The sequence below is a fragment of the Arachis duranensis genome, chromosome 1, assembly GCF_000817695.3.
Source record: "Arachis duranensis cultivar V14167 chromosome 1, aradu.V14167.gnm2.J7QH, whole genome shotgun sequence".
NCBI lineage: Eukaryota > Viridiplantae > Streptophyta > Magnoliopsida > Fabales > Fabaceae > Arachis > Arachis duranensis.
Genome location: NC_029772.3, coordinates 79,348,913 through 79,366,958, shown reverse-complemented (window position 1 = coordinate 79,366,958; position 18,046 = coordinate 79,348,913). Strand labels below are relative to the sequence as shown.

The window sequence follows — 18,046 nt, the reverse complement described above, 5'->3', positions numbered from 1 at the left end:
TTTGATCTTGCATTTTTATGTTTTATTTCATTTGGTTATTTTTCTCTCTCATCATTAAAAATTTAAAAATCAAAAAAATATATTCTCAAGTAAATAATACAGAGAAATGAAGGTTCAGAACATAAGGCAGAAGAATCACAGAGAAAAAGAGCTCATTGGTGTTAAAACGTCAGCAAAGAGGCAATTTGGGCATTAAACGCCAGAATGGCTATTATTTTGGGCGTTTAACGCCAGTAAAGGTACCATTATGGCCGTTAAATGCTAGAATGGGCAGCATTCTAGGCGTTAAACGCCAAAATGGGCAGCATTCTGGGCGTTTAGAAAAACGCCCAGTAACGAAGGATTCCTGGCGTTTAACGCCAGCCAGGGTATCTGGCTGGGTGTTAAACGCCCAAAGAGGCAGCCACATGGGTGTTAAATGCCAGAATGGATATCATTCTGGGCGTTTAATGCCAGGATGACACAAGGGAGGTAATTTTGTTTCCAATTCAAAACTTTTTCAAATTTTCATGTTTTAAATCATAATTTTAAAATATTATCTTTCCACATTTTCATAAATCCTTGCTAACAATTGATGTTTTAATTCAAAAAAATTGCAAGTTTGTTACTTTCTTGTTAAGAAAGGTTCAATCTTTGAATCTTAGAATCATATCTTTTTGTTTCTTGTTAGTCAAGTCATCAATTTTAAAAATCAACTCTTTTTCAATCATATCTTTTTAAAATCATATCTTTTTCAATCAAATCATTTTCAATCATATCTTTTTAAATTCTAATTTCAAAATCTTTTTTCTAACTTCTTATCTTTTCAAAATTATTTTCAAATTTTTTCAACTAATTACTATTTCTTATCTTTTTCGAAACCACCTAACCACTTTTCCACTTCCAATTTTCAAAAATCACTAACCACTTTTTCAAAAAAAATTTTAATTAAAACTAAAACAATAAGTTAATTAAAAATCTTTTTAGTTCTAAAATCGTTTTTTAAAATCTTTTTAGTTTTAATTTTCGAATACTCTCTATCTCTCACCTCTTTCTATTTATTTGCTAACACTTATCTTCTACTTATAATTCGAACCCTCTCTCTCCCTCTGTGTTCGAATTCTTCTTATTCTCTCTTTACCTCATTCCTCTATTCTTCTTTTCTTCTGACACATCAAGAAATTTCTATACTGTGACATAGAGGATTCCACTACTACCTTTTGTTATCTTCTTTTTCATATGAGCAGGAATAGGGATAAAAACATTCTTGTTGAAGCTGATCTTGAACCTAAAAGGACTCTGAAGAAGAAGCTAAGAGAAGCTAAATCACAACACTCCGGAGAGGACCTTACAGAGAATTTTAAAAAAGAAGCAGACATGGCAGCCGAACCCAACAATAATGCTAAAGATGCAAGAAAGATGCTTGGTGACTATACTGCACCAACTTCCAACTTCTATGAAAGAAGCATCTCAATTCCTGCCATTGGAGCAAACAACTTTGAGCTTAAGCCTCAATTAGTTTCTCTAATGCAGCAGAATTGCAAGTTTCATGGACTTCCATCAGAAGATCCTCATCAGTTCTTAGCTGAATTCTTGCAGATCTGTGATACTATTAAGACCAATGGGATTGATTCCGAGGTCTACAGACTTATGCTTTTCCCTTTTGCTATAAGAGACAAAGCTAGGATATTGTTAGACTCACAACCTATAGAAAGCCTGAACTCTTGGGACAAGTTGGTTAATGCTTTCTTGACCAAATTCTTTCCACCTCAAAAGATGAGCAAGCTTAGAGTGGAAGTCCAAACCTTCAAACAGAAGGAAGGTGAATCCCTCTATGAAGCTTGGGAAACATACAAGCAATTAACCAAAAGGTGTCCTTCTGGCATGCTTCTAGAATGGAGCATCATATGTATATTCTATGATGGTCTGTCTGAATTGTCCAAGATGTCATTGGACAATTCTGCTGGTAGATCTCTTCATCTGAAAACCCCCTGCAGAAGCCCGAGAACTCATTGAGATGGATGCAAATAACCAGTTCATGTACACTTCTGAAAGAAATCTTGTGAATAATGGGATGACTAAAAAGAAAGAACTTCTTGAGATTGATGCTCTGAATGCCATATTGGCTCAGAACAAAATATTGACTCAACAAGTTAATATGATTTCTCAAAATCTGACTGGATTGCAAGCTGCATCCGCATCGCTAAAGAAGCCTCCTCTGAAGGAGAAGCTTATGACCCTGAGAATCCTACAATGGAAGAGGTGAATTACATGGCAGAATCCTATGGAAACACCTATAATCCTTCATAGAGGAAACATCCAAATTTCTCATGGAAGGATCAACAGAAGCCTCAACAAGGCTTCAACAACAATAATGGTGGGAGAAATAAGTTTGGCAATAGCAAACCTTTTCCATCATCTCCTCAGCAACAGACAGAGAATTCTGAGCAGAGCCTCTCTGACTTAGCAAACATAGTCTCTGATCTATCTAAAACCACTCTCAGTTTCATGAATGAAACAAGCTCCTTTATCAAAAATTTGGAGGCACAAGTGGGTCAGCTGAGTAAAAGAGTTACTGAAACTCCTCGTAGTACTCTCCCAAGAAATACAGAAAAGAATCCCAAAAGAGAGTGCAAGGGCATAACTATAACCAAAATGGCCGAACCTGGAGAGAGTGAAAAGGCAGTGATTCCCAGTGAGGAAGACCTCAAGGGACGTCCACTGACCAATAATAAGTTCCCTATTGAGGAACCAGAGGAATATGAGGCTCATACAGAGATCATAGAAATTCCACTGAACTTACTATTGTCATTCATAAGCTCTGATGAATATTCTTCCTCTGAAGAGGACGAAGACACTGTTGAAGACAAGTTTCTCAGTATCTAGGAGCAATCATGAAGCTGAATGCCAAGTTATTCGGTAATGAGACTTGGGAGGATGAACCTCTATTGCTCATCAATGAACTGAATACATGGATTCAGCAGACATTGCCTCAAAAGAAACCGGATCCCGGAAAGTTCTTAATACCTTGCACCATAGGCACTATGACCTTTGAAAACGCTCTGTGTGACCTGGGGTCAAGTATCAACCTCATGCCACTCTCAGTAATGGAGAAACTAAGGATCTTTGAGGTACAAGCTGCAAGAATCCCACTAGGGATGGTAGACAAATCAATGAAATAGGCTTATGGACTCGTAGAGGATGTCTTAGTGAAGGTTGAAGTCCTTTACATCCCTGCTGACTTCATAATCCTAGACACTAGAAAAGATGAAGATGAATCCATCATCCTTGGAAGACCCTTCCTAGCCACAGCAAGGGCTGTGATTGATGTGGACAGAGGAGAGTTAGTCCTTCAATTGAATGAGGACTACCTTGTGTTTAAGACTCAAGGGTCTTCTTCTGTAAACATGGAGAAGAAGCATGAAAAGCTTCTCTCAATACAGAGTCAGACAGAGCCCCTACGTTCAACTTCTAAGTTTGGTGTTGGGAGGCCACAATCATGCTCGAAGCACCTGTGAAGCTCTGTAAGAGCTTCCTGTCAAGCTACTGACACTAAAGAAGCGCTTATTGTGAGGCAACCCAATTTTATTTATCTATATTAATTATTCTTTCATTTTATTTTCCATTGTTATTATATGTCTTCTTTAGGTTGATAATCATATAGAGTCATAAAAACAGCTGCAGAATTAAAGCAGGAATCAAAAACAGCAAAAAAAATAGCACACCCTGGAGGACGAGCTTACTGGCATTTAAACACCTGTAAGGATAGCATTCTGGGTGTTAAACGCCAGATATGGCAGCTAGACTGGCGTTTAACACCAGAAAAATGTTGTCTGGTGTCTGGCTGGCTTTAAACGCTAGTAAGGGTAGCAAAATGGGCATTTAACGCCCAGTCTAGCAGCATTCTGGGCGTTAAATGCCAGAACTAGCAGCCAGACTGATGTTTAACGCCAGAAAGGGGCATCAGCCTGGCGTTTAATGCCATAAATGCCACACAGAGGGCGTTTAAACACCAGAAAGGTGCAGGGATGAGAAATCCTTGACACCTCAAGATCAGTGGACCCCACATGATCCCTACCTACCCCAACTCACTTTCATTCCTCTTCACACCTTTCCATAACACTCTTCCCCAAACACCATTCACCTATCAAATCCTACCCTCTTCCCCATAATCTATTCACCACTCACATCCATCCACTATTTCCCATCATACAACTCACCTACCCCCACCCACTCAAATTTAAAACATTTCCCTCCCAAACCCAACCCCTATCACACGGGTTCCCTCCTCCCCTCACCCTATAAATACCCCTCCTTACTCCTTCATTTTCATACATCACAAACACTCCCAACCCCCCTTGTCTGAACCACTCCTACAACTCCATCTCCTCCATTTCTTCTTCTTCTCCTCCTATCTTACTTCTTTTGCTCGAGGACGAGCAAACCTTTTAAGTTTGGTGTGGGAAAAGGCTGTGCTTTTTGTTTTTCCATAACTATTAATGGCACCTAAGACCCGAAAAACCTCTAGAAAGAGGAAAGGGAAGGTAATTGCTTCCACCTCCGAGTCATGGGAGATGGATAGATTTATCTCAAAAGCCCATCGCTAGAAAGAGGATGGAGCACACAATAGAGCCCACTCATCAACCTCAACAAGAGCATGAGAAAGTCCCTCTTCAAGAAATCCCTGAGATACCTCAAGGGATGCATTTTCCTCTACACAACTATTGGGAGCAACTCAACACCTCTTTAGGAGATTTGAGTTCCAATATGGAGCAACTAAGGATGGAGCACTAAGAGCACTCCATTATCCTCCATGAAATTAGAGAGGACCAAAGAGCCATGAGGGAGGAACAACAAAGGCAAGGAAGAGATATTGAGGAACTCAAGCACTCCATAGGATCTTCAAGAGGAAGAACTAGCCACTGTCACTAAGGTGGACCCGTTCTTTAATCCCTTTGTTTATTTTATTTTCTGATTTCGGTTTTTATGCTTTATGTTTTGTCTATGTTTGTATCTTTATTACATGATCATTAGTGTTTAGAGTCTATGTCTTAAAGCTATGAATGTTCCATGAATCCTTCACCTTTCTTAAATGAAAAATGCTTCTATTTGCAAAAGAACAAGAAGTACATGAATTTCGAATTCTATCTTGAAATTAGTTTAATTATTTTGATGTGGTGACAATACTTTTTATTTTCTGAATGAATGCTTGAATAGTGCATATTTTTTATAGTGAAGTTTATGAATGCTAAAATTGTTGGCTCTTGAAAGAATGATGAAAAAAGAGAAATGTTATTGATAATCTGAAAAATAATAAAATTGATTATTGAAGCAAGAAAAAGCAGCAAAAAACACAAAGCTTGCAAAAAAAATTGCGAAAAAAAAGAAAAAGCAAGCAGAAAAAGCCAATAGCTCTTTAAACCAAAAGGCAAGAGCAAAAAGCCAGTAACCCTTTAAACTAAAAGGCAAGGGTAAAAAGGATCCAAGGCTTTGAGCATTAATGAATAGGAGGGCCCAAAGGAATAAAATCATGGTCTAAGCGGCTAAATCAAGCTGTTCCTAACCATGTGCTTGTGTCATGAAGGTCCAATTGAAAAGCTTGAGACTGAGTGGTTAAAGTCGTGATCCAAAGCAAAGCTGAGTCACAATCTGAAAAGGTTCACCTATTTATGTGTTTGTGGCATCTATGTCTCCGGTGGTAATAGCGGAAAAAAGATGCATAGGGTCACGGCCAATACTCATAAGTAGCTGTGTTCAAGAATCAACATACAGAACTAGGAGAATCAATAACACTATCTGAATTCTGAGTTCCTATGGATGCCAATCATTCTAAACTTCAAAGGACAAAGTGAGATGCCAAAACTGTTCAGAAACAAAAAGCTACTAGTTCTGCTCATCTAATTGAAACTAAGCTTCATTGATGTTTTGGAATTTATTGTATATTCTCTTCTTTTTATCCTAATTTTTTTAGTTGCTTGGGAACAAGCAACAATTTAAGTTTGGTGTCGTGATGAGCGGATAATTTATATGCTTTTTGGCATTGTTTTAGGTAGTTTTTAGTATGTTTTAGTTACTTTTTAATATATTTTTATTAGTTTTTATGTAAAAATCACATTTCTGGACTTTACTATGAGTTTGTGTATTTTTCTATGATTTCAGTTATTTTCTGGCAGAAATTGAGGGACCTGAGCAAAAATCTAATTCAGAGGTTGAGAAAGGACTGCAGATGTTGTTGGATTCTGACCCTCCTGCACTCGAAGTAGATTTTTCGGAGCTACAGAAGCCCATTTTGCTCGCCATTAAATGCATTGGAAAGTAGATATCTTGGGCTTTTCAGAAATGTATAATAGTCCACACTTTGCCCAAGATTTGATGGCCCAAAATGGCATCTAAATGCCCACCAGGGACCCTTTTCTAGCGTAAAACGCTAGAACTGGCACCAAAACTAGAGTTAAACGCCCAAACTGGCATCCAAGCTGGCGTTTAACTCCAAGGATGGCCTATGCATGTGAAAGCTTCAAAGCTCAGCCCAACCACACACCAAGTGGGCCCCGAAAGTGGATTTATGCACTATCTACACTTAGCTACTCATTTTCTGTAAACCTTGTTTACTAGTTTAGTATAAATAGCACTTTCTACTATTGTATTGGAGGTCTTTGACCTTTTGGAGTCTTTGAACCCTTTTATCGTTTATCATGCTATTAGGGAGGCTGGCCATTCGGCCATGCCTATACCTTCTTCTCTTATGTATTTTCTACGGTGGAGTTTCTACACCTCATAGATTAAGGCGAGGAGCTCTGCTGTTACTCATGAATTAATGCAAGTACTATTGTTTTTCTTTCAATTCACGCCTACTTCTTCTCCAAGATATACTCTCGTACTTAATCCAGTTAAGTCAGAATGAAGGGGGTGACCCGTGACAATCACCCACTATCTTTGTTACTCGCTTAACCAAGATCCGCGTGCCTGACAACCACAAAGCGGTTTACATGATGTTCAACGTAGTCATTGGACGATAGCCGGAGTATATTTTCTTGGGTCTCTGATCCAAAGATTCACATCTCCTCTCCTAACAACAGAGCATCCGAATTTGTGATTAGAACCTTCGTGGTATAGGCTAGAACCAATAGACAACATTCTTGAGATCTGGAAAGTCTAAACCTTGTCTGTGGTATTCCGAGTAGGATCTGGGAAGGGATGACTGTGACAAGCTTCAAACTCACGACTGTTGGGCGCAGTGACAGTGTGCAAAAGGATCAAGGGATCCTATTTAGACACAAGTGAGAACCGACAGATGATTAGCCCTGCGGTAGCTGTGCCTGGTATTTTTCATCCGAGATGAGAAAGTCGACAGTTGATTAGCCATATAGAAACCGTAGGCAGACCATTTTTACTAAGAAGATCATACAGCTTGCCATGGAAGGGAAGACACATGATTAGATGAAGACAATAGGAAAGCAGAGACTCAGAAGTAACAAAGCATCTCCAAACGCTTATCTGAAATTCCCACCAATGAATTACATAAGTATCTCTATGTCAATTTCAGTTTTGTTTATCTTTTAATTATCAATATCTCATAAATATTTGAATCCGCCTGACTGAGATTTACAAGATGACCATAGCTTGCTTCAAGCCGGCAATCTTTGTGGGATCAACTCTTACTCACGTAAGGTATTACTTGGACGACCCAGTGCACTTGTTGGTTAGTTGTGCAGAGTTGTGAAAAATGTGATCACAATTTCGTGCACCACTTTCCCAAGCTTCATAAAGGAATTCACCTTCCCTTTGTCTGAAGGTTTGAACTTCCACTCTAATCTTGCTCATCCTTTGAGGAGGAAAGAATTTAGCATGGAAAGCATTAACTAGCTTTTTCCAAGTGTTAAGACTCTGTCTAGGTCTTCCAGTGGAAGTCCATGGAATTTGGAGTTCGGCTGTAGAAAAGAGACTAACTGAGGCTTAAGCTCAAAATTGTTACCTCCAATGGCAGGTACAACAATGCTTCTGCCATAAAAGTCAGAGGTAGGCATGGTGAAGTCACCAAGGACCTTTCTAGGCTCCTCTTGTGGTTCGGCCATGTCCTCTGTTTCTTGTTTAAAACTTTCTGAAAGATCTCTTCCGGAGTGTTGTGCTTTAGCTTGTTGTAAACGCCTCCTTAGAGTCTTCTCAAATTCAGGATTAGGAGTCAAGAGGGGATCTTTATCCCTGTTCTTGGTCATAAATAAGAAGAAAAGAAAAAGATGGAAAGGAAGAAAGTTCTTTGTGCCAAATGGCAAGAAGTTCCTCCTTAACGTCAGAAGCAAAGAAAGAATAAGAAGATAAAAAATAAAAATAAAAATAAATAAAAGAAGTAGAAGAAGATTACCTTGAAAAGAGAAGATAGAATAAAAGAAAAGAGAAAGGAAGAAAGCTTTTTGTTCCACTTGTATCAAAGAGCTTCCAGTTAGATGAGAAGAAGAAAGGAAGGAAGATAAAGAAGTTGAGGTAGACCAAGAGAAGGAAGTAGACTTGAATGAATAGAGATGAGAAGAGAAAAAGTATAAATAGAAAAAGTAAATAAGAAATAAAATATTTTTATTTTTATTTTTAATTATTATTTACTATTTATTTTCAAAAATTCATTAATTAATTTAAAATGATTTGAATTTTAATTGTTAAATTTTTGAAAATAGAGGAGGGAAGAGAAGAAGAAATTTTCGAAAATTAAGAGATGAGAGTTAGTTAGGTAGTTTTGTAAAAGAAGAGAGAGAAATGGAGAGATATTTTCAAAATATAAGGAAGAGAAGAGTTAGTTAGGTGGTTTTGAAAAAGAAGAGAGAGAAGAAGAAAGATATTTTCGAAAAATAAGGAAGAGAGAGTTAGTTAGGTGGTTTTGAAAAAGATGAGAGAGAAGATAAGATATTAATTAATAAAAGATTTTTAAAAAATAAAATAAAAGATAAGATAAGAAAAGATTTAAAATTTGAAATTAGAAAAAGATAAGATAAGATTTTTTAAAAAAAAAATTTGAAAAAGATATGATTTAAAAATTAGAAGTTAGAAAAGATAAGATACGAAACAAAAAGGTAAGATTAGAAAATTGATTTTGAAAAAGATTTAATTAAAAAATTTGAATTTTGAAAAAGGATAAGATAAGATTTGAAAAAGATATGATTTTTATTTTTGAAAATTTTGATTTTTTAAAACTTGACAACTAAGATATGATAAGATAAAAATTTGAAAATCAAAATCTGAATTTTTTTGTAAATTTTCGAAAATTTATGGTTAGAAATTAGTTAGAAAAGATATTTTTTATTTTTTGAATTTATGATGAAAGAGAAAATACAAAAAAGACACAAGACTTAAAATTTTTAGATTTGGCACCCTTGTTTTTCAAAAATTTTGGAGAGAAATACCAAGGGATACCAAACTTAAAAATTTTAAAATCAAGACACATATAAGACTCAAGAACGCATTGAAGAAACACAAGAACACAAAGAACAAAATTTAAAGACTCAAAGAAGCACAAGAACACAAAAAGAACACCAAACTTAAAATTTTTAGAGAACCGAAACAAAATTTTTGAAAATTTGAAGAAAATTAACAAGAAAATACCAAACTTGAAAACTTGACACAAGATTAAACAAAGAAAATATTTTTTTGAAAATTTTTAGAAAATAGGACTCAAAGAAATGCAAGACTCAACAAGAATATCAACAACACTGTGACTCAAACAAAACATTGAGGATGCCAAAAATAAACTATACGAAAAAGGTTTTTGAAAAGGGTTTTAAATATTTTGTAATTGAAAAGCAGAAAACAAGAACATGCAAGAATCAATACCAAGAACAAAAATCAAAATAAGAAAATAAAAATATTTTTGAAAATATTCTTGAATTTTTCGAAAAATTTGAAGAAAATAAAAATAAAGAACTTTAATCAAAGTTATACTCTTGCAAAAATCAAAGACTCAACAAGAACATAAATTGAACAAAGAAAAGAAAAATGTGTATGAAAATTTTTTAATGATTTTCGAAAATTGAGAAGAAGAAAATAAAAATAAAGGACTCAATTAAAATAATGTAAAACAAACATACCTGATTTAAGGAGCAAAAAAATCTGGCAATTTGTCCAAACTCAACAATCCCCGGCAACAGCGCAAAAAACTTGTCGCGCGTGTACGCAAAACCCACATTATTTCGTACAACAACAGTACCAGTAAGTGCACTGGGTCGTCAAAGTAATACCTGAGTGAGTCATGGTCGATCCCACGAGGATTGTGGCTTGAAGCAAGCTATGGTTGTCTTGCAGGTCTTAGTCAGGCGGAATCAAAAGGAGTTAGATATTAGGAATTATATGCTGGGAATAGAGTTGAGAGTTGGAGTTGCTTTGTCTTTGTGAATTAACTCTGGTGCTACTCTCTTCTTTGTTTGTGAATGATCTTCTTCTATGGCAGGCTATAAGTGATCAAAGCCATTGCCCATGGTCATTGATCTCCTCTGCTACAGAATGAACATGGCCGTGGCCTTTGGCCATGGTTACTCAATCTAACGAAGGGTGAAGCCCATAGTAGTCCATTCTCTTGGCGATCCTACTCAAAACGCCACAGACAAGGTCAAATTCTTCCAGATTAGAGAACGCTGCTTCTTTGGATTCTAGCTTATACCACAGAGACCCTAATCTCCTCGGATTAATCGTCTGAAAGATGTATGAACATAGTTGTTGGCTCGTGCTTTTATTCCAGGTACTCACGCGAACCCAAGTAGACGCGGGTGTTTGTCAGGCACGTTCATCTTAATGTGATGAATAGAGCTAATTGGTTAGATCATCATATTCACCACGACAAAGATCGGAATATACATATTAGAGATAGATCAAATACGGATCGAAGAAGAAACAGTAATACTTTTATTAATTGATAGGACTCAGCAGGGCTCCTCCCCTCAACTTAGGAGGTTTAGAAACTCATACTGAAAGTAAAACAATGGAAAAACGTGAATGGTGCTCTCATGAATTGAAGAGTCTAAATTACATAAATAAAATCTCTTAAATACTAAACAAATGACTAGTAAGGGTAAAACAGTATATGTAGTGCTAAAATCCACTACTCGGGCCCACTTGGTGAGTGTTTGGGCAGAGCTTTGTTGAGATCCATGTGCTATGAGGCTCCTTGGGCGTAGAACGCCAACTAGCGGGTCCTCTCTGGGCCTTTGGACACTACACTCTGCTCTTTGGGCACTGGATGCCTAGAAGGGGGCATGTAGCTGGTGTTGGACGCCAGTTTTGCGCCTACTAATCCGAGGCAAAGTATAGACTATTATATATTGCTAGAAAGCACTAAAATTCATATTTCTATAGCCATTAAGAGCGCTCCATTTGGACTTTTGTAGCTCCAGAAATGCTCTTATGAATGCAGGCAGGTCAGATGTGGACGGCATCTGTAGTGCTTTCTCTGTCTCTGAATCAGACTTCTGCTCCAGTTCCTCAATTTCAGTCAGAAAATACTTGAAATTGCCCAAAAATACAAAAACTCATAGTAGAATCCAAAAATGTGAATTTAACACTAAAACCTATAAATACTCAATAAAAACTAAGTAAAAACTATTAAAAACTATATGAAAGTGATGTCAAAAAGCATATAAAATATCCGCTCATCAAATACCAAAGAGCCATTAGAGAATATCATAGGGCTATGAGGAAAGAACAACAAAGGCAAAGGAGTGACATTGAAGAGATCAAGCATAACATTGGATCCTCAAGGAGGACTACTAGCCACCACCATTAAAGGCGGATTTGTTCTCTTTATCTCCTTTCATGTTGTATTTTTCTGTTTTTTGTTATGTTTTATCTGTTCTCTTCTCCTTGTTGCATGATCATTTGCATTGATGTCTTAAAGTTGTAAAATGTTCCATATATCACTCACCTTGCTTAAAATAAAATTTTATTTGAAAAGAATTGAGAGATACATGAATTTCAAGTTTAAAATAAGAGTAGTTCAATTATCTTGATGTGGTGGCATTGCTTCTATTTTCTGAATGTATGAATAAACAGTGCATATTTAAAGTTGGAATTTTAGAATGTTAGATCTTAAAAGAATGATGAAAAAGGAAAAATATTATTGATAATCAGAAAAATCCAAAAATTGATTCTTGAAGCAAAAAAAAGCAAAAAGAAAAAGAAAAAGAAAAAGCATGTTGCAAAAAGAAAAAAAATATATGCATGCGAAAAAGAAAGAAAAAAATGGCAAAAAAATAAATAAATAAATAAATAAGAAAATTCCATTATTGCCCAAAAATGCAAGAAAAGGAGGGCAGATTGAGAAAGCCAATAACCCTTTAAACCAAAAGGCAAGGGTAAAAGGATCCAAGGCTTTGAGCATCAATAGATAGGAGGGCCTAAAGGAATAATATCCTGGCCTAAGCGGCTCAACCAAGCTGTCCCTAACCATGTGCTTGTGGCGTGAAGGTGTCAAGTGAAAAGTTTGAAACTGAGCGGTTAAAGTCGTCATGATCCGAAGCAAAAAGAGTGTGCTTAATAACTCTGGACACTTCTATCTGGGTATTCTAGCAAAGCTGAATCACAATCCAAAAGGGTTCACCCAGTTAAAGTGTCTGTGGCATTTATGTATCTGGTGCTAATACTGGAAAACAAAGTGCTTAGGGTCACGACTAAGACTCTAAAAGCTGTATTCAAGAATAAAAAAGCACTTAACTAGGAGAGTCAATAATATCATCTAGATTCTAGATTCCTAAAGAGACCAACATTTCTAAGTTTCAATGGATAGTGAGATGCTAAAACTATTCAAAAGCAAAAAGCTACTAAGTCCCGCTCATCTAATTGAAACTGAGTTTCATTGGAAACTCTGAAATTTATCATATCTTACTCATATTTTTATCCTACTGAGTTTTTAGTTGCTTGGGGACATGCAACAGTTTAAGTTTGGTGTTGTGATGAGCGGATATTTTATACACTTTTTGGCATCATTTTCATATAGTTTTTAGTATGTTTTGTTTAGTTTTTAATAAGTTTTTATAGGTTTTAGTGTTAAATTCACATTTTTGGATTCTACTATGATTTTTTGTGTTTTTGTGCAATTTTAGGTATTTTCTGGCTGAAATTGAGGAGTTGGAGCAAAAGTCTGATTCAGAGACAAAGAAAGCACTGCAGATGCTGGCCAGATCTGACCTCCTTGCATTCGAAAGAACTTTTCTGCAGCTACAGAAGTTCCAATAGAGCATTCTCAATAGCTATGGAAAGCTGACTTTCAGTAATCTAAAATAGTCTATACTTTGCTTCAGAGTAGAAGGCCCAAACCTGGCATCCAACGCTGATGACATGTCATCATGTCATGTTTCTCTATGCCTTTTCATACAAGAAATTGATGATTAGTGCTTAAATAGTGAATGATTTTGTGCCTAAATAGTATATTTCTTTGATCTTCTGATTTTATAAAGTTTGTAGGAAATAATATAAGAAGAAGCAATAAAAGCACTAAAAAGAAGGATCATACTCCGATGGTGGCAAAAGAGTTGCAAACAAACTCAAAGAGTCTTATGAGTTAAGCAAAAAGGATTTGCAACCCTGACCTCTTTACACTCCAACGAGAATAACTCGAGTTACAAAACTCCAAATGAGGTGATTCTAGTGGTATTGGAAAGTAGATATCTAGAGCTTTCCAAGATATATGGCACTGCATGGTGGACAATAAATTTGAGGGAGAAACCTGCCCCCGAAAATGCATAGATGAACATGGTATCAACCTGCAGTAAGGCCTGTTAACCTCTTCACCTTCCAAGGAAAATAAATTGAGCTGTAGAGCTTGGAATGATGCACTCTTAATTTCATTGGAAAGCAGACATCCAAAGCTTTCCAACGATATATAATAGTATGGGGTGAATCTCAAGGATGGGCCTCTGAAACTGGCTATAAGTTTGGCCTCCAACCAGCGCCCATGGCGCTACGTTTTGTTAGTGAACGCATCGCTCCTTCTATAAGCGCTACGTTTTCTTAACGAACGCTACGCTTTGAGCACTACGCTTTGGGTGCCACCAAACAGCACGACCATGCCTTATTCAAAGGACCATAACTTTAGCTACAGATGTCCGATTGATGCGCTTCCAGTTGTGTTGGAAAGCAGACATTCAGAGCTTTGCAACGATATATAGCAATCCATATTTGGCATGAAGTTGAAGAACTAGTAAAAGGCATCTTTAAGGCCTAAAAATCAATCACATAATGAAGCCAGCAAGGTTCAAGGATGTGAACCAAGCAAGGCCAGCGCTCAAATACTTCAGCGCTCCGTTAAAACATTTCACTTTCTCGTGACATTAAGCAAGGCTAAGCAAGGAAGCAAGGGCGCTATGTTGAATGTTTCAACTGAGCGCTACAAGGAAATTGTTAGCAAAAGCAGCACTCATCAAGGCTAGAAGATGGAAACCAACACACAAGGCAAGGAGCGCTACGTTGCAACTCCAAACTAAGCGCTACACCAAGGAGCTTGGCACAAGGGAAGCACACAAGGCAAGTGAGCGCAACGCTCACTAACTCAACGGAGCGCTCCCCTGGGAGCTGTCCCATACCTCCAACAAACTTGAACTAAAGCCAACCGGACCCATCCTTCTTTAAATCCATTTTTTATTCAAGGCCAAATAAAAATCACCCCATTTCATTGAAATCCAAAGTAAGAAAAGCCCAAATGACATCAATCAAAGGCACACAGAGAAGCTAGATTAGGAATTTCATTTTAATTGTAATTTGTTTTAAATTTCAATTTCATTTTGAATTTTGTAAAAAGCCTATATAAGGCATCATTTTCATTTTTTGTAAGGAGGCTGGCTCTGCTAGAGAGCAATAGGAGTAGGAGTAGAATAGATAGCTCTTTGTTTAAGTTTTCCTTTGTGAACATGATAATTGGAAATCAGATCTGGGTTTTCCTTTCTATTCCATTTTCCTTCCTCTGCAATTTCCTTCCTGTTTTGTTCGAGAGAGCAAGTGAGCTCTTGGCTTTCTTTCTGTTTTTACTGAAATTGTTAATTTCTCTTTGAGATTTCAAAATTGATCTAAGTCTTCTTGATGATTTCCTCTTCTGCTACTTTTACTTTTCTGCAATTATACACTTCAATTTACATTGAGCCTGAATTTAAATCTTTTGTTCCATTTACCTTGAATTTACTTTCCTGCAATTTAAATCTTTCTGTAAGTGTTCTGAGTTCTGATCTATTGCTTCCTTTAATTTCAAGGACCCAGCCACCCTTTACATTTAATGCAATTTCCATTTCTTGTCATTTAAGATTTTGTCAATTTACATTTCTTGCTCTTTAATATTCTGCTCATTTACTTTCTGCACTTTTAAATTGCTTGCAATTTACATTTTGCTGGTCACTTTTCATTCAATTCACCAATGTTAGCTTGACTAAACTAATCACCCACTAAAGTTTCTTGATCCATCAATCCCTGTGGGATCGACCTTACTCTAAGTGAGTTATTAATACTTTATGTGACCCGGTACACTTGCCAGTGAGTTTTGTGTGGAAATCTGATTTTCCGCCCATCAAGTTTTTGGCGCCGTTGCCGGGGATTGATTAGATAAACATTGATTAAGTGTGTGAGAAGTGTAGATTAAGCATTTTTTTGTTTTTGTTCTTTTTCTAATGTTAAAGTGTTTGTGTTGTTGCCTCACTAAGAAATTCTCATCTCTGATATGAGTAATTTTAATTTTCATTGGGGATTTGTTTTATAAAATTCAAATGGAGTTCAACTCATCTTGTAATCAAACAAATTTTCTGGGATATCACCCACCATCATCAATTGACTGTTCTAATGGTGGTTGGGAATATCACCAAGAAATTACAGATCCTGAGCACTCCAATCCCTGGAGATATGCTTCAGAGCCACAAGATGAGCAAGAGAATCATATGGGATATTTCTCACCACCACAAAATGATTCAAGTCATTATTCTAATGGTGGTTGGGAATATCACCAAGAAATTGTAAATTCTGAGCACTCCAATCCATGGAGATTTGCTCCAAAGTCACAAATTGATCAAGCTAAGCACATGAGATACTGTCTAGAACCACAAAATAACTTATATCATTATCCTCATGGTGTCTGGACATGTCAACAAGAATGTGAATAATCGGTTGAAATGGGACACCTCCTAAAGACACAATATGATCCAGATTTTGATGAGTCTAACGACTACTTATGTTGTGGCTGGGAAAGTCAAAATCAAAGGAATCTTGATGATCCATACTGTATTCATCAAGAGCCATCATCACCTGAGCAAACCTTCAGTTCATTTTGGCAAAATTGTCCAACCTCATCTCCCATTTCTTCAATTAAAAATTCTTCATCACATGACTATGCCTCAATACAAAATCCCTTCCAAGACTCACAATCAACACAAACTTCCATGAACCAAAGATTCTTAAAGCTTGAGTCCATGTTCAAAAGATATGAGGAGAAGACAAAGAAATTCTGGAAAGAACAAGAGAACTCCCTCACAAACATGGAAATGCTGGTAGCTTAATTGTTGAGTGCAAAGAAGAAAGAGGAAGGGCAAGATAAGGAAGCCTCTGTGTCAAGTGAAATTTCAACGGAGAAGGAGGTTATGGAGGTGTTTGAACATGTGGCTTCATATTCACAGAAGCTAATTGAGGTGATAGAGGAACATGAAACTTCACACCCAAAAGACTTAATGGAAGATCATGTAAAAGAAGAGGAGGAAGCCAATCAAGGAAGTTCACACTCAATTGAAGAAGAAAATTATAGGAAAGAAGAGCTCACTGAACCATCAATTCAAAAAGCTCTTGATGAAGAGAACACTCCAACAATCACACAACCACCAAGACATGGATTCAAGGAAGTGAAGGCAATTAACAAAAGCACCGAGAAGAGGATTGTGACGAAGCTATAAAGGACAATATTCATGAAGAAGAGAAGGTCAACTACAAGCAATCCTCCCCCTGATCCAGCAAGCAAGATCAATCAAGCCATTAACAAAAGAAAGCTTGCTGAGGAGAGGCCAAGACAGGGGACACTAGCTGGTTCATCTCTCCCCTTGAGGTCATTCCTCTTAACAAATTGGAAGAAGAGGAAGAAAGTGAAGAACAACATGTCAAGCTAATGACACTAAAAGAGTGCTTGTTGGGAGGCAACCCAACCTTAGGTAACACTTCAAATCTTTGCTTTCTTTCCTTGCTTTGATTAAATTCAATAAATTGGCATATGATTACATTCTAAGTTTGGTGTTGCCCTGCAACAATTTGTTTTCAATCTTACTGGATAATTGCATCAAATTAAATTGAAAGTGTCACACTAAGCTTCTAAGTTTGGTGTGCCACTTAATTTTCTATGCAATGAATCCAGCAACATCACTTGTCTGCATAATCATATTGCCTTTGCATTGCTATCTTTCTTTTGTTTTGACATTCTTTTTTAATTCTCTTTGTTTTAGTCATTTCCTTATTTTTAATGCTTTCTTTTATTAACTGTTTTTGTTAATAGATCACCAAGAGATCCTTATTCGTGACAGATTCTTGGCTTGGTGATTGTATTTAACAAATAACAGTTCATTTGCTTAGTCTTAGTTCAAATAAAATTGACATGTGATTGCATTCTATGTTTGGTGTTGCTATGCAACAAAATTTGCTTCCAATCCTTACTAGATACTTGCATCAACTTCAAGTGAAACTGTCATACCAAGTTTGGTGTGCCACTTATTATTTATGCAATGTATCATGCACACCCTCTTATGATTGCAATCACAATGTTTCTGTTTCTCTGTGCCTTGATGGTTATTCTTAATCTTGCTTGCTTAAAACACATGTACTACTAACATTTCATTGTGTGAGACACTCATGATCCATCTTAGTCCCATCACCACTGTTCTAATTGTTGCTTGAGGATGAACAAGCATTCTGAAGTTGGTAGGGAAAAGAGAAGAATGGGAGGAAAATGACAACAATAGAGAAGATGAATTACAAGGTTGTAAAGTTCTTTTTTTCCTCTCATTTGTTTCCATCACTTTAAACTGCATGATTGTCTTTATCTTCTCTGTTTACATGTGTTTATGAATAAGCATAGTCTGAA

The 18,046-nt window shown here is 36.6% G+C and overlaps 1 non-coding gene across 1 annotated transcript; it reads right to left on the bottom strand.

Annotated features, from left to right (window-relative positions):
- Positions 1 to 1,761: 1,761 nt before the first annotated feature.
- Positions 1,762 to 1,865, bottom strand: LOC127742871 (small nucleolar RNA R71). Its single transcript, XR_008004237.1, has one exon. It is a non-coding gene; the product is annotated as a small nucleolar RNA R71 (small nucleolar RNA).
- Positions 1,866 to 18,046: the final 16,181 nt, after the last annotated feature.